Below are 17,954 nucleotides of genomic sequence, written 5' to 3'. Positions count from 1 at the left end.
GGTCAACATGGTGAAACCCCGTCTCTAATATAAATACGAAAAATTAGCTGGGTGTGGTGGCGCGTGCCTGTAATCCCAGCTACTCAGGAGGCTGAGGCAGGAGAATTGCCTGAACCCAGGAGGCGGAGGTTGCGGTGAGCCGAGATCGCGCCATTGCACTCCAGCCTGGGTAACAAGAGCGAAACTCCGTCTCAAAAAAAAAAAAATGACTCTGGCAATCAGCATCAGCCAGCCTCTGCGTAGGGCATCCCAGTACGGGCTATGATGACAGGAAGAGAATTTATGCATGGACCCAGAAGTGTGACTTCCCGCTAACTAAGGCTGATCTCGCTACTGAGTTCCCATAGGCCATATTGGGCCCAGCCCCTGGGCAGTGACCAGTGCTGGTCTGTGGCCTGTTAGGAATGGGGCCGCATATCAGGAGGTGAGCAGCAGGCAGGGAGAACAGCTTAATCTGTATTTCCAGTGGCACCCCATGGCTTGCATTGCTGCCTGGGCGCTGCCTCCTGTCACATCACCTGCTGCATGAGATTCTCATAGGAGTGCAAATGCTCCTGTGACATCAGACATCAGTATGGAAAATGAGAGATTTTTGAAGACATGTACTTAGATGTGAAGCAGTTGTTTGAATCTCGTGTCTGACTGACTCTCAGGGCCTTTCTTCAAAAATCTCTTGGTTTTAGGTCTACACATGAAAGCTTTTTTCCAGGGCAAGAGCCTTACTCTGTTCAGGAGAGTAAAATCCGGAAGGGATCTCTAAAACGGCCAGCGGTTTAAGCCTAGCCGTGTTGCCTTAATTCACATCAAGTGTAGTAACAACTGTGGGATGGCCCATCTGCAGTCACAGAGGAAGACTTTCACAGCCCTTCTCGGGGTCTCGCAGCAGGCTGGCCGAAAGGCCTCCTTGAAACCGCAGACCTCTCTCAAGGAGACCCACTGAGTTGGGCAAAGGCGGGGCTGACTCCATTCTCGCCTCCCTGCTCTCCCACGTAGCCCTGCATGTCACTCCGTTCCAGGGGGCACGTCTGCCGACCGAAGGCCTTGACAAATGACTCTCTGTTCTGGCTGAGGACCAGGGCCCGGCGTACTGATAAGGAAGCTCTTCCAGTAAAAAGCGTTGATTTACAGAGGAGTGAATCTGCACGAGAGTTTACCAGCGAGATCCCCGCTTGCCTTTTGCAGACTCTCCTGCAGCCATCTCCTTCATCTCTGACTTCAGGAAGACCACAGCTGAGGTAAGGAGGAGGGTGGACTGATGGGAAACGTGGCCCTCCACTCAAGGAGTCCTCCCGTCAAATGCCCCTTAGCGCTCAAGGCACAGGTGCTGGTCATTTCATGCTCATCTGCATCCTGACAATGGCAAGCTTCCCTTGCTGCCCGCACCACCTCCCTCAAGGAAGAAAGGTAATTCAGAGAAAAATCAGGACTCTTTGGGAACTCAGGGGCCAAGATTGTGTCTCATTCACTTTAACTGAAAAGGAGTTGAGAGTGTTTACGAATGAATGTTGATTGAAATCCACTGGTTATGTTGCCAGGAGGCAATGAAACCCTGTCTTCTCCCCTACTAACCCAAACGTTCTCATCATCTCTTTCTTCCCACCACTGGTCATCTGACTTCTCATTCAGCAAGCCACGCGCCATTTCACCCAACAGTGGTTCCCATCGTGGACCACTTTGCGGGGTTTCAGGGCTACCTGCAAGCTCCCTTTCTACTTGTCTGTAACAAGAAGAAATGTTTGTGCTGTGTGTACTTGAGAGAACATATTTCTTTCCTTCAAAGATTTATAAGCCATCAGCCGAAAACGCCTTCCTTCTCTACCACTAACCCTAACATTTTTTTGCATCTGCAACCGTCCTCTCTCCCCTACGTCTTTATCGTCTGTCTCTCCACGGGTTTCTTCACACACGCATGGTTGCCACATGAAGCAGGCACTGTCTAAGTATTCCACATGTGCTATCTCGGACAATCCATTCTTCTAGTCCCGAGCAAGGCAGGTGTACCAGACCAGTCCCTGATATCTAGGACGGGGACGAGGTGGGGGGTGGCCGCGAAAGTCCTGAGTCTCCAGATTTTCCAGAAACCTCTGAGCTTTCGTATCTATGCCCATGAGGGGATCCCTGAGGACTAGTGGCTGAGGAATAAAAAGCCTGAGCTGATAACACGGCTACGAGCTAGCTAGTGCATTTGACCCATTTTGCAGTTGCAGAAATGAGGAACAGAGAATAGAAATGAGTTGCTTGAGATCATACATCTGAAAGGTAGACAAGGCAGCCCTCAAAACTAAGTTCATTAATCCAAATACCCAGCTGTTTCTACTGATCATATTAAAAGCATATATATGTGACTTATGGAGAAATGAAAATGCACACACGTAAGCGTATAGCAGAAGATGGAGAGTCTCAGATAATGATAATATGATAAACACATAAACAAACACAAACATGTCACTTAAGCACGTAAGAGATATACAGTGATCTGAGTGATATGTGGAACGTGCACATTACAGCAGGGAGCGGTAACAGCAAAAACGTAACTGATCACCGTGTGCGTGAAACAGAAAACACCCCAAGAGTACCATGGGTTTCTGGGCTGGTACCATGTCAGGTTAGAGCATGCCTCACACGCTTAAGTACACCCTTACGCTTATCCTGAGGATAGACTTTATAACAGACGTGCCAGGTACTGAGTCTTTGCTGATTTGAGGAGAACTAAGCTGCATTTTGGATGTCACACAAACGTGTTGTAATTTCTCAAGTAGTCAGAAGTCAGCCATGAGTCATATGTTTTTGTTCTCTCTGGTTTTCGGAAGCTTGACTGTCACTCACCTCTGAGTCTTTCTCTCCCTGACCACAAAGCTACCTATTGTTCATTACCTGAAAAGACTTAGGTCATATATAGTTTGGTCTGCTTTTAGAGTCGTCTCTGGTGGGAGGGTAACCTTGGAACTTGCTTATCTTTTTGGCTGCAAACAGAAGTCCTTGTAAGATAGTACATCTGAAGTACCTAATTTTAGTGTTAGTTTCACTGTTTACAAAGTAGTTAAAACAACTACCGATTTCTGTGTGTTTCTGTGGTGATGCTGGTGGGAGAAAGAGGTATAGTTTCAACTCATACTAAATTAATGCAAAGAAAAGAAACACCTTTCTATTTAAATGCAACGTTTAGAAACTGTATCAATTTGGCTCTTCCTTGAAGGAACTTGATGTAAATATCCAAACTTTCCCTGCATTCCTTCTTCCTCATGTCAAAATATTTCCCTAAAAATAGAAAAATATTACCAAAAGGAGCCAATAGCTTAGCAATTTTCAAGCGTTACTCCGTTCTGATGATTGTATTTTTAAGCCGATTCTGGATAAGAATTTAACTGGTTCAAAACAATGATAGTTTTAATCAAGTTATTTTCTGTTTTAATAAAAAGAAATAGCACTGCTCAATCCTATCATCAACAAATTTTTATGGAGTAAACTACTGTATATCAAATACTGTGCTGGGTATATGGAGCTTAATAGCATACACAGATAGTTTGGATTTTAATTTCAACAACTTCTACTCTGTAGTCTTTTTGATTAAGATAAAGGTCTGCAGCCCCTTGAGGGAAGGGGCTGTGTTTTCTACTCCCTTATAACCCTACAAACGTATGACGCTCTGTATTTCTTCAGTTAATAAAAGCGATCAAATTCCCATTAACCAAGTTTAGAGAATAATCGCAGCTAAATGAATCACTCATTAGGGCTAATTGATGACAGCAATTTCCTGAAAAGTCTAAAAATATATGCCTGTATCTCATCAATGACAATTACTTATGTTATAGGTTTTACCTTCTTAGGAAAGTCAAAACTGTGTTATTTGACCTTGGTGGGAATGGGCCTTATTACCATATAATGAATAAACAAAGAAACCTAGGTTGATTCCCTGACAAATTTCCCAGAAATATTAGCTATCAGTTGCATAAAAGTGGAAATATCTGTATTTAAAAATATATATGACCCTGCAAAGATTTTCTATTTTGAATCTAAAGCAAATGTGAGGTTAAATGTAGAGATAAAAGATTCTTACAAATAAATTATTTTACCATTTTATCCTTTAAAAAGTAATCTTTTAAAAAGGTTATTCTTTATCCTACCTAGCAGGTTAAGGATCCCTTCATTATAAGCTGCAAACAGACGAAGAGAATCTTTAAAGAGGGGCATAAAAGCAGCATGTATTATACGACTGGTTAGTTCATCAGGATTTGCCAGAAAATTAAATAAAAGAGTAACCAATTAACACCACAGTTTGAAAATTCTTGCTCCCACCTATAGTTACAGGATGCTATTTACTGTATTTTTACACAAAATTTATAAAGCTCTTACGTTAAAACTAAGAAGAGCATTAAACTGGGTTTGAATAACTGGAAGTGTGTTTAGAAGCTCTTCAGTATTCATAGTTCTTACCACACCATCTATCCTAAGAAAGATAAAAGAAATTCGTGAACCTCAATAATTAAGAGTTTGAGAAGCACTGTGACATCAGCACCTCAAAATAGGGCTGTTTTTGTGATGTCAGGTAAGATCATTCTATATGCGAGTGACGTTTCATTCAAGTACTTGCTGTGCCGTCTGATGAAGGCTGACATAGTATAGCCTAAAAATGAGATATTTTGATTATTTCCGGTTCAACCAATAGTGCCTTTTTAAAATCTGTCAATAACTGCAAAGAGTTATTCCACATTCAGCTGTATACCTCGACAACATCTCTGAAGCACAAAAGCTAGAATGGACTTTGTTAATCACCTGTTCCAACATTCTTCAAGCTGTCTGTTAAAGGTTAATTTTTATTTCCTTAGAGCCATGATATCATCCCTTAATGGGGTGTTGATGGTGACATTGCTGAACAGATGAAATAGTTGAGCCATATCAGTTCCTTTGACATTTTCACAGAAACTGTCATAAATGGTTAGCATTCTCCTGATCCCACTGCCACCGTGCCTCCTCCCCTCTCCCTGCACTCAGCAAATGATCTGCCACCTACTTCACAAAGAATAGTCTCCACTCGACCTCATATTTTGCTAATATGAGCATGTTGATTCCCCTTCAATTTATTCATTCATTAAACAATCAGTGAGTGTGTCGTATACGCCAGGACAAATATTCCTACCGTCACGCAGCGTACATTTCAATCGGAGACAGCCAGCAAGAAGTGGAAAAAATAAACCCAGGCAGGGAATTGGTATAAACGGGCTGCAATTTTTGTATACTTCATTCTGCCACGCATCTTCTATCTCTTTCAGGAGCATTTATTCAGTTGCACACAATCATATTCTGTGCTGGCCAACAGAGGGATTTGCAGGGCTGCCAGCTCTCCTTCGTTTCTATACCCCCAAATAAACAACAAGTTCAACATTAAAGCTCTGGTGGGTACACACTCTTTCCCTCCAAGACTTTCCGTCCAGCCATGCCCCATCATGGGTAATACCCAAAATTACCCAAATTACAGAAACATACAAATAACAACATGATACATCTGCGGACCCCACTACCTAGAAATGGCAACTGTTAACTTTTTGACGTATCTTCTTCAAGTCTATTTCTAGAATAAGAGGAAATAAACTATGACTGATAAAGCCCCATCCCCAAGATCCGTTTCCTGCTTCTACCTACAAGTAACTGGTATCATAATTTCCCTTATGTTTCACATGTATTTGGTTCATGCACAAGTACTGGGTGCATTTAAAAATTTTTTACATAAGTAGCTTTGTGGTCTGGGTGCCATTGTACAGTTTGCTTCTGCTGTTAGCGTTGGTTCTGAGATACAGCCTTCTTGGTAGACATCCCATTTAATGTAATACAGCGTCTCCTTGTATAACTACGCTAAATTTTATCTGTTCTCTATGGATGGAAATTTAGGTGATTTCTAGTTCTTCATTATTATAAATATGGTGTGACAGGTGGATTTGCTGGGTCACTGGGATGGGCATTTTCAGCTTTGTAAATGCGTCTCAGTGTTCTGCTCTCCACAGTCATAAACTGCAGCACTTAGGTGAGACCACAGAGTTTGTGAATTCCCGTTTCCTCAATGTCCTTCCAGCTATTCGTACTGTGAGAAATTTGAATTTTTGCTAATATGAGCATGTTCTCAGATGGTCACTAGACATTCTGGTTTCCTTTTCTCTAAACTCTCTTTTCATTTCTTTTAATGTCCTTCCAGCTATTCGTGCTGTGAGAAATTTGAATTTTTGCTAATATGAGCATGTTCTCAGATGGTTACTAGACATTCTGGTTTCCTGTTCTCTAAACTCTCTGTTCATTTCTTTTATTCATTAGTCACTGTAGTGCCTTTTTCTTACTAATTATGTATTCTGAATATTAACCTTTGGATCATAATATATGTATTGCAAATACCTTCTTTTAACTAGGGTGTCTTCCCTACCCAAATGTCATCCACTTGGAATTTATTTTTCTATATGGAGTAAGATTAAAATCTCATTCTATTTTTTCCATAGGGATGCCATTTGTGCCAATGGGCTTTATTTTAAATTCTTTCCCCGATGCTTTTCCCCACATTTTTTACTGCCACTAACTAAGTATAGTTTTATAACCAAGCTCTCTATTGTGTTCCATTTATACATAGGTTCTGCTTTTTACAATACTATACTGTATAATTACTGTTGCTTTATGATGAGTTTCAAACTCCAGCCAATTTCTAAAGCCTAATTTTTTAACGCAAAACTTACTGAGACAAAATGCTCATGAATTGAAAATAGAAAATAATAGTAGCATCCCATATATGCTAGTTTTCTTTCTTTCTTTCTTTTTTTTTTTTTTTGAGACGGAGTTTCGCTCTTGTTACCCAGGCTGGAGCGCAATGGCGCAATCTGGGCTCACCGCAACCTCCGCCTCCTGGGTTCAGGCGATTCTCCTGCCTCAGCCTCCCGAGTTATTTTCTGGTTTCTTAAGGTAGAAGAGTAAGTTTCTGACTTGATATATTTCTTCTTTTATAATAAGGCCATTTAGTGCTAAATACTGCTTTTGTTGTCAAAAGACCTTTTTCTGACTGTGGTCTTCGAACATGTGAGATTTCTTTTATGGCACGCAATATGGTCTATCAAGGTAAATGTTCTTTGTAAACTTGAAAAGATGTATATTCTTCTATTATTGGGTGGAGTATTCCAATTAGATGTGTATTACACTTTGTGATTTTGTTGTTGTTTTGTTTTGTTTTTTCTTAGTGAGACAGCGTTCTGCTCTGCCGCCCAGCCAGGCTGGAGTGGAGTGGCACAATCTGGGCTCACTGCAACCTCTGCCTCCTGGGCTCAAACCATCCTCCCACCTCAGTCTCCTGAGTAGCTGGGACTACAGGCATGTGCCACCACACCTGCCTGATGTTTGTACTTTCGTAGAGATGAGGGGTTTTCCCATGTTGCCCAGGCTGGTCTCAACTTACCGAGCTCAAGTGATCTGCCCACCTGGGCCTCCCAAAGTGCTGGCATTACAGGCATGAGCCACCATGTCCAGCCGCTTCTCGATGTTTGTATCACAGTTCACTGGAGCTCTGTTTTCCATTTTTAAGAGCCTTCCTCCTACCCCATGCCTTCAGGTTGGAGATTTTCTTTTGCTGTGCCTTCAAATTCACTGATGTTCTCTTCTGCAGAGTCTCATCTGCTGTTAGTCCCATCAAGAACATGTTGCCTCTTGCATTTTTCATCTCTAGACGTTCCATTTGGTTTTTTAAAATATCATTCAACATAATAAGGAGACTAATATGTTGAAGTTTGTTTAGACAAGCACACACATTAGTCTTTGTGTGTGTGGGTGACGGAGTCTGGCTCTGTTGCCCAGGCTGGAGTGCAGTGGCGCGATCTCGGCTCACTGCAACCTCCACCTCCCGGGTTCAAGCGATTCTTCTGCCTCAGCCTCCAAAGTAGCTGGGACTACAGGCATGCGCCACCATGCCCAGCTGATTTTTGTGTTTTTGGGAGAAACGGGGTTTCACCATATTGGCCAGGCTGCTCTCAAACTCCTTACCTCATGATCCACCCACCTTGGCCTCCGAAAGTGCTGGGATTACAGGTGCGAGCCACTGCACCTGGCTCACACATTACTTTTAAATCTCATCCTTCTAAGGCGTGTTTTCTTAACTGTCTTTATTGATATTTAATTCACATATGTCTTTGTTATGAAAAGAAACCTGGCACTGTAACATTCCCTCAAACTCGGCCTCCCAATCTGGGAAGGAGCCAAGATACCAAAGAATGACCAGAGAAGTCCAGCTTATGAGTTTATGAGGACTTAGATGCAGGGCACTCCTAGGCAGTAACAGGACAGCTCCGGAGATCTGCCCTGCCTCCCATCTCTAAGCTGATTTTAAGCTAATTTCCTGGCTCTTTGCTACTGTGTGCGATGACACTGTTTGCTGTGGTAGGCTCCTAGATACATTCCAGGATGTTTGGGTTCTCAGGGACACCTGCCCCTTGGCTCACCGCCCAGCCTTGAAGTTTCAAGCAGTGGACGTCCACTCTTTTTTTTTTTTATTATTGCATTTTAGGTTTTGGGGTACATGTGAAAAACATGCAAGATTGTTGCATAGGTGCATACGTGGCAGTGTGATTTGCTGCCTTCCTCCCCTTCACCTATATCTGGCATTTCTCCCCATGCTATCTCTTCCCAACTCCCCACCCCCCACTGTCCCTCCCCTATTTCCCCCTGGCAGACCCCAGTGTGTGATGCTCCCCTCCCTGTGTCCATGTGTTCTCGTTGTTCAACACCTGCCTATGAGTGAGAACATACGGTGTTTGATTTTCTGTTCTTGTGTCAGTTTGCTGAGAATGATGGTTTCCAGGTTCATCCATGTCCCTACAAAGGACGTGAACTCATCGTTTTTGATGGCTGCATAGTATTCCATGGTGTATATGTGCCACATTTTCCCTGTCCAGTCTATCATCGATGGGCATTTGGGTTGGTTCCAGGTCTTTGCTATTGTAAACTGCTGCAATGAACATTCGTGTGCATGTGTCCTTGTAGTAGAACGATTTATAATCCTTTGGATATATACCCAGTAATGGGATTGCTGGGTCAAATGGAATTTCTATTTCTAGGTCCTTGAGGAATCACCACAGTTAAGTAACATGAATCAGTAGTTTTTAGTATATTCATAGAGTTGTGCAACCTTCACTAAGATCAATTTACAACCTTTCAAAAGAAACCTGCCCAAACTCTGCAAAGAATGACCAAAGAAGTCCAGCTTATGAGTTTATTAGCAGTTAGATGCAGGGCAACTTTGAAGAGTTGATTTATTAGCTCTAATAGATTGGTGTGTGTCTGTGTGTGTGTGTGTGTGTGTGTGTGTGTGTGTGTGTCTATATAATATCATGCCATATGCAAATAGATACAGTTTTACCTCTCCCTTCCAACTTGGGTACCTTCCTCTGCCCTCAACTGCCCTGGCTAGAATCCCTAGTACAATATTGAAGTGGCAGGAAAGAACATCCTTGTGTGGATCCTGATCTTATGCAGAAAGAATTCAGTCTTTTACCATTAAGTATGATATTAGCTGCAGGTTGAGTTGATCATGGAGTTTTAGTCCTTTACTCATTTAATCTGGTGTATTCTATCGATGGATTCTTGAATGTTGAACTGCCCTTGCACTGTTAGGAAAATTTCCACATGGTAATGGGGCTTCATTCTTTTTATATGTTCATAGATTAGGTTTCCTAGTATTTTTTTGAGGAACTTTGCCTCTATATGCATAAAGAATATTGGTGTCTAGTTTTCGTCCCGTATGAAGTCTTTGTCTGCTTTTGCTATCAGGGTAGTGATGCTCTCATAGAATGAGTTGAAAAGTATTTCCTCTCCTGTTTTTGAAGAGCCTGTAAAGGACTGGTGTTAATTCTGAACTGTTATATGAATTCAAATGTTTGGTAGAATTCACCAGTGAAGCCATCAGGTCCTGGGCTTTTACTGGTGGAAAGCTTTAAAACCACTAATTCAATCTGTTTACTTCTCATAAGTTTATTCAGATTTTTTAGTTTCTTGGTAGGTCAGTTATGGTGGTTTGTGTTTTTCTAAAACTTGGTCTACTTCATCTATGTTATCTAATTTATTTCTTTATTCTTATTTTTTTTGAGACGGAGTCTCGCTCTCGATACCCAGGCTGGAGTGCAGTGGCGCGATCTCGGCTCACCGCAACCTCCGCCTCTTGGGTTCAGGCAATTCTCCCGCCTCAGCCTCCCGAGTAGCTGGGACTACAGGCACGTGCCACCATGCCCAGCTAATTTTTTATTTTCTGAGACGGAGTCTCGCTCTTGTTACCCAGGCTGGAGTGCAATGGCGCGATCTCGGCTCACCGCAACCTCCGCCTCCTGGGTTCAGGCAATTCTCCTGCCTCAGCCTCCTGAGTAGCTGGGATTACAGGCGTGAGCCACCGCGCCTGGCCTCTAATGTATTATAATATAATGATTCATAGTGTTCCCAATGATCCTTTTCATTGTTAGACTTTTTTAATTTTTGTGGACAAATATGTGTATATATTTATGGAGTACATGAGATATTTTGATACAGGTGTGCAACGTATAATAATCACATCATGGAAAATGGGTTATCAATCTCTCAAGTATTTATCATTTGTGTTATAAACAATCCATTTATACTCTAGTTGTCTTTAAATGTACAATTAAATTAGTATTTACTAAAGTCACATCGTGGTGCTATCAAATTCTAGGTCTCATTGATTCTTTTTAACTATATATATTTTTACCTGTTAACCATCCCCACCTCACTCCCACCCACCCCCAACTACCCTCTATGTCCATAAGTTCAATTGTTTTGATTTTTAGATCCCACAAATAAGTGAGATCATGCCATGTTTGTCTCTCTGTGACTGGTTTCTCTCACTAAACATAATGATGTCAAGTTCCATCCATGTCGTTGCAAGTGACTGAATCTCATTCTTTTTCATGGCTGAATAGTACTCCACTGCATATACGTACCGCATTTTCTTTATCCATTCTTCTATTGATGGACACTTTGGTTGCTACCAAATCTTAGCTGTTGTGAACAGTGATGCAACAACATCTCTTTGGGAGTGCAAATATCTCCTTGATATACTGAGCTCTATTTCTGGTTTATTGAAGAAACTCCAAACCGATCTGCATAGTGGTTGTACCAATTTACAGTCACACCGACAGTGTAAAAACATTCCTTTTTCGCCGGGCACGGTGGCTCACGCCTGTAATCCCAGCACTTTGGGAGGCCCAGGCAGGTGGATCACGAGGTCAAGAGATCGAGACCATCCCGGTCAACATGGTGAAACCCCGTCTCTACTTAAAAATACAAAAATTAGCTGGGCACGGTGGCGCGTGCCTGTAATCCCAGCTACTCGGGAGGCTGAGGCAGGAGAATCGCCTGAACCCAGGAGGCAGAGGTTGCGGTGAGCCGAGATCGCGCCATTGCACTCCAGCCTGGGCAACAAGAGCGAAACTCCGTCTCAAAAAAAAAAAAAAAAAAAAATGTATTAAGACTTGTTTTGTGACCTGAAATATGCTCTGTCCTTGAGAATGATTTAGTCTCACATTTCCTGTTGATTTTCTTCTCACATTTCCTGTTGATTTTCTATCTGGGAAATCTGTCCAGGGCCAAAAGTGGGGCGTTGGAGTCTCCAGCAATTATTTTATTGAGGCCTATCTGTCTTTAGCACTAATAATATTTGCTTTATATATCTGGGTGCTGTTGTTCTAGATGCATAGATATTTTCAATTGTTATAATTCTCTTGCTCAATTGACTCAGAAATACTGAGTTCTACAGGCTGAAATGAAAGGGCAGTAGACGGTAACTCCCATTGTGGGTGCATCGGTGTGCTTGACCTATCTTCAAGTTTACTGATTCTTTCTTCTGCCTGCTCCAATATGCTGTTAAGCCTCTCTCATTTCAGTTATAGTTTTCAGCTCCTGAATTTCTGTTTTGTTTCTTTTAAAAATTTCATCTTTGTTATTATTCTCTATTTGGTGAGATATCCTTTTCCTGATTTAATTCTTTATTCATGGTTTCCCTTTGATCTTTGCATATATTTACAACTGTTGATTTAAATTATTTGTCTGGGGCCGGGCGCAGTGGCTCAAGCCTGTAATCCCAGCACTTTGGGAGGCCGAGGCGGGTGGATCACTAGGTCAAGAGATCGAGACCATCCTGGTCAAAATGGTGAAACCCCGTCTCTACTAATACAAAAAATTAGCTGGGCACGGTGGCGCGTGCCTGTAATCCCAGCTACTCAGGAGGCCGAGGCAGGAGAATTGCCTGAACCCAAGAGACGGAGGTTGCGGTGAGCCAAGATCGCACCATTGCACTCCAGCCTGGGTAACGAGAGCGAAACTCAGTCTCCAAAAATAAATAAATAAATAAATAAATAAATAATTTTTCTAGTAAGTCCAAGACCCGGGCTTTGTCTGGGACAGTTTCTGTTAACTTTTTTTTTTCCCTGTCAGTGGACCATTCTTTGTTTCCTTGTATGCCTCATAATTTTTTATTTAAAACTGGACATTTTGATATTATAATGTGGTGGCTCTGGAAATCAGATGTCCGTCTCCTGAGCGTTTGCTGTTGCTGTCCATTTAGTGCATCGTTAAATCATGGTATTACCACCAGATAGGAGAATAAGCTACTATCTAAAATTATAAATTATGAAACCTATACAATATATTAAATTTTTAGTTATGTTAAATGAAGAAATCCACTGGATGTGGGCCGGGCGCGGTGGCTTATCCCTGTAATCCCAGCCTGACTTTGGGAGGGAAACTCCGTCTCAAAAAAAAAAAAAAAAACTATAAGATGCATTAACACCAGAAATGAATAAAAACAGAAAGAGAAAAGCAAAAGGACTATCAGAAACGACAGTTACTTTTAGGAAATTAAAGGTTTGTCTTCATATTTTCCAAGTGTCCTTTATTTGTACTACTTTTACGATTTTAAAAATTGGACATTTTAATTTTGTATTATGAAAGTAATATATACTTATTGTAGACATTGAAAAACAATATATAGAAGAGTTCAGAGTGAAAAATTAGACTCCCCCTGCCAGCCTCAAGGTCAGTCAGCACAGCTAACACTGTACATTATATGTAGATTCTTTAAAGTAACTTGTTATAATTTAAAGTTACCAAAAGAACGCCCATGTACGCTTCATCCAGATTGTTCAATTGATAACACTCCACATTTCTGCAGTGTGCATGCGTGTGTCTGTGTGTGTAACACGATTATCATATGGCTTTTTCTTAACCATTTGAGACCAAGTTGTAGACATTAACATTGCGTTATTCCTAGACACTCCAGTGTACAATTCTCAAAAACAAAGACCCTCTTGTACATAACTACCACCTCGTCAAAAAAAAGGTCAAGCCCAAGAGTGATTGATTTGGCTTCTAAAGTAACGACATGTCCTTTTAAGATTGTTACCTACATAGACAGCAAGAGGAACATGGGTCAATGGTGCCAGCTCCCTATGTCCTTGTCCCCTGCACCAAGATAGCCTCAGACCTCACCGGTATTCAGGAGATGAGAAACTGTCTCCATGACAGCCTCCTAGGGGAGATTAGGAAGTTAGAGATAACCTTGAAACAGCGCTTCACCAGCCTCCCATCCTCTTGTGTTCTGGGAGGATCACAGTATGTCCTGCCAAGACTCAGATCTGAGTTGCCATTCAAGGCCACCACTGAATGGCAGATCCATTCTCTACAACTCCATCCCTTAGTTTTCAAATAGCTGGCTAAGAATTCTCAGGAGCACAGGCCACCCCGTGAAATACGATCTAATTAATTGTGCTTATAGGGGCCTTAACCAAATACATGCTGATTGTTTGGGCAACATAGATAACAATGATTCTCTAATCATGCCCACTTGGAGGATAGAGTCCAGCTAGGCTCCCCAACTGAAGCCAAGTCAGTTAAATATTTCGTTAACCCAGGTGCAGTCAGGGATGCTGACCGGCAGGAAGTCCTGGGTAATGTGTTACTGTTCCATTACCATGTACACACGGTCATATACATGACCACGTATATTAGCAATAATAGACCAGTGTATATTAGCAATGATAGACCAGCAAGCTAGTATACGTAGCTTCTTATTCACACAAGTTGTAATGAACTCAGCAGTGACAATGTGCTGAATTGAGATCAGGGTCCCATTCTATGAAACTCCTGTAGAAAAGAGTTTTGTTAGTTTCCAGAAAGTTAATCTTATTCTATCGTTTTGAATGGAGGCTGTTAACAACTTGAGTCACCAGTTCCTGGGAAGTTTCTGAGAGTCCTTAGACAAAGATTCGTTGGCCAGCCATTGAGTTGAAAGTGGTGGTGGCAGTGTGGGCTAAATGGTTTAGATGCTCTGCAGACAAATAGCCTTCACAGGGTTCAAAGTGGGTTTTCCAGCATGGGTCTCAATTTCTAGCTGATTGGGAGCTAGAGATATTATTTACATTTTAATTAACAATGTAAAATACTCTGATTTTTTCCCAGTCCAGACATTTTCACCCACCCAGAAGGATGGGTCACTTATTTCCTAACTCCCAATAAATGAACTGTTCTGTTATTATTTAAAAAAAAAAAAAAAAAAAGTGTGCTTTCTCCACCAGTCAGGAGTGTTGGCCTCCTTTCACAGCCATGTGATTGATATTACTGGTCCTTTTTCCAATCCTCTTCTTGTCCCTAAATTGTTCATTACTCCATCTTTGCATTGCTACAAAGGAATACCTGAGGGTGGGTAATTTATAAAGAGGTTTAAATGGTTCAAGTTCTGCCAGCAGTACAGGAAACATTGCATCCGCATCTGCACCCTGTGAGGGCCTTAGGAGGCTTACCATCACGGTGGAACGCAAAGGGGGAACAGGTGTATTACATCATGAGAGTGGGAGCCAAGCAGTGGGGGATGTGCTACTTTTTTTTTAATTGCATTTTAGGTTTTGGGGTACATGTGAAAAACATGCAAGACTGTTGCATAGGTGCATACGTGGCAGTGTGATTTGCTGCCTTCCTCCCCTTCACCTATATGTGGCATTTCTCCCCATGCTATCTCTCCCCAACTCCCCACCCCCCACTGTCCCTCCCCATTTCCCCCCAACAGACCCCAGTGTATAGTGCTCCCCTCCCTGTGTCCATGTGTTCCCATTGTTCAACACCCGCCTATGAGTGAGAACATGCGGTGTTTGATTTTGTGTTCTTGTGTCAGTTTGCTGAGAATGATGGTTTCCAGGTTCATCCACATCCCTACAAAGGACGCGAACTCATCGTTTTTGATGGCTGCATAATATTCCATGGTGTATATGTGCCACATTTTCCCTGTCCAGTCTATCATCGATGGGCATTTGGGCTGGTTCCAGGTCTTTGCTATTGTAAACTGTGCTGCAATGAACATTCGTGTGCATGTGTCTTTATAGTAGAATGATTTATAATCCTTTGGATATATACCCAGTAATGGGATTGCTGGGTCAAATGGCATTTCTATTTCTAGGTCCTTGAGGAATCACCACACTGTCTTCCTCAATGGTTGAACTAATTTACACACCCACCAACAGTGTAAAAGTGTTCCTATTTCTCCACGTCCTCTCCAGCATCTGTTGTCTCCAGACTTTTTAATGATCACCATTCTAACTGGCGTGAGATGGTGTCTCAATGTGGTTTTGATTTGCATTTCTCTAATGACCAGTGATGATGAGCATTTTTTCATATGCTTGTTGGCCTCATGTATGTCTTGTTTTGTAAAGTATCTGTTCATATCCTTTGCCCATTTTTGAATGGGCTTGTTTTTTTCTTGTAAATCTGTGTTAGTTCTTTGTAGATTCTGGATATCAGCCCTTTATCAGATGGGTAGACGGCAAAAATTTTTTCACATTGTGTTGGTTGCCAGTTCAGTCTAATGACTGTTTCTTTGGCCGTGCAGAAGCTGTGGAGTGCTACTTTTTTAAACAACCAGATCTCACATGAACTCAGAGCAAAAACTCACTCATTATTTTGAGGATCTGCCCCCATGATCCAAATGGCTCTCACTAGGCCCACCTTCGACACTGGAGATCACATTTCTAGATGGGATTTGGAGGGGACACACATCCAAAGCATACCAACTTGTCCCTGATGACCCAGCAGTTGTTTGTCTGTATCCCTTGTACCTGTGACATATCTAATCTCTGATGCATGCAGCACCTTAACGGTCATCATCTCAGGATCAGTCCTAAAGGTAGGCAGGAAGGAACGAAGGTAGAGTGAGAAGGATTAATTATGTGGTACTAATTATACTGTCATATGTGTGGGTTACACTGGAGGGTGAGCCTTGGCCATTCCACTGTCCTTTCAGGTTTTCCTTTGAGTCCATGCCATCTTTCAATAGTGACCGCTGCCTGGGCAGCACAGATCTGATGAGTGTGTGGATTCCAGTGATATTCATCCTCAGGCTCCTGTGTCTTTGGGCCATCTGCTGTGAGAGAGGCTGAAACTTGATCATCCAGTCGTCTTGCTGAAAACTTCCTAAGTCTAGTAAAGAGATTTAGATGTCCAGATACAAGAAACTCAGAGATCCCCAAATAGGTACAATTCAAACTGTATAAGGAGTTGGGTCTTTTTTCTTTTTAAACAAAAGCAGACACTAAAACGACCAATAGCTGATGCAGACCAGGAGCTTGTGTTATCTCCTTGGCGGGGAGTTCAGGGAGCACAGGTCAGAGAAGCTGCAGGGACGTTTCTTCTGTTTGTGTCTTAAAAAAAAAAGTTTTATTGAGACATAATTTACTTACAACACAATTCTCCCATTTAAAGTGAACAATTTAATGGTTTTTAGTACAGTCATAGAGCTGTAAAACCATCAGTGCAGTCAACTTAGAATATTTTCATCACCTCAGAAGGAAACCTCATCCCTCTTAGCCATCAACCCTCTATCACCAGTCCCTTGTACCCCTGGCAATGACTAATCTACTTCTGTCTCTATAGACTTTCCTTTTATGGACAGTCCATATAAATGGCATCGTACACTATATGGACTTTTGTGACTGGATTATTTTACTCAGCATAATGGCCTCCAGGTTCGTACATTCCTTTTTATGGCCATATAATATTCCATTAAAGAACAGACCACATGAGCATTCATCTGCGAGTTTTCTGCCTTCATTTCTGTGGGATATACACCTGGAAATGCAATTGCTGGGTCTTATGCTATAACTTGTGGAGGAACCATCAGCCAGTTTTCCAAATCAACTACACCGTTTTATATTCCCACCTGTAGTGTACAATTTCTCCACACCCTCAGCAACAGTAACAGAACTTGTTATTCTCTTACATTTTTATTCCGGTGAGTATAAAGTCAAATCTCATGATTTTTATTTCTCTATTGAGATGGAGTTTCGCTCTAGTTACCCAGGCTGGAGTGCAATGGCACGATCTCGGCTCACTGCAACCTCTGCCTCCCGGGTTCAGGCAATTCTCCTGCCTCAACCTCCTGAGTAGCTGGGATTACAGGAACGCGCCACCATCCCCAGCTAATTTTTTGTATTTTTAGTAGAGACGGGGTTTCACCATGTTGACCGGGATGGTCTCGATCTCTTGACCTCGTGATCCGCCTGCCTCGGCCTCCCAAAGTGCTGGGATTACAGGCGTGAGCCATGGCGCCCAGCCCAATTTTTGTATTTTTAGTAGAGACGCGGTTTCACCATGTTGACCGGGATGGTCTCGATCTCTTGACCTTGTGATCCGCCTGCCTCGGCCTCCCAAAGTGCTGGGATTACAGGCGTGAGCCACCGCGCCCGGCCTAGACTCTTATACAGAGGATATGTAAATATTTTCTGCCACTGTCTTGGGTTTTTACTTTCTGATCGTGTCTTTGGATGCACAAAATGTTTTAACTTTCATAAATTCCAATTTATTTTTTATGCGTTGCTTGTACTTTTGGTGTCATATCTAAGAATCTACTGCAAAAACCAAGGTCATAAAGATTTGCTACTGTTTGCTTA

The 17,954-nt window shown here is 42.1% G+C and overlaps 2 protein-coding genes across 2 annotated transcripts in view; one reads left to right on the top strand and one right to left on the bottom strand.

Annotated features, from left to right (window-relative positions):
* Positions 1-1,109: 1,109 nt before the first annotated feature.
* CMC4 (C-X9-C motif containing 4) overlaps positions 1,110-17,954 on the top strand; it is a 93,423-nt gene continuing 76,578 nt past the window's right edge. Inside the window, exon 1 of the mRNA XM_012467076.3 lies at positions 1,110-1,235. The gene's annotated coding sequence lies outside the window, so the exon portion shown is untranslated. The remainder of the gene's footprint in view (positions 1,236-17,954) is intronic.
* Positions 15,173-17,954, bottom strand: part of BRCC3 (BRCA1/BRCA2-containing complex subunit 3) — a 65,997-nt gene continuing 63,215 nt past the window's right edge. Inside the window, exon 11 of the mRNA XM_064371563.1 lies at positions 15,173-16,706. The gene's annotated coding sequence lies outside the window, so the exon portion shown is untranslated. The remainder of the gene's footprint in view (positions 16,707-17,954) is intronic.

Source organism: Aotus nancymaae, unplaced genomic scaffold, assembly GCF_030222135.1.
Source record: "Aotus nancymaae isolate 86718 unplaced genomic scaffold, 86718_ANA_hifiasm-v0.15.2.pri h1tg000138l, whole genome shotgun sequence".
NCBI classification, from domain to species: Eukaryota; Metazoa; Chordata; class Mammalia; order Primates; family Aotidae; genus Aotus; species Aotus nancymaae.
This window is presented reverse-complemented; position numbering and strand designations above follow the sequence as displayed.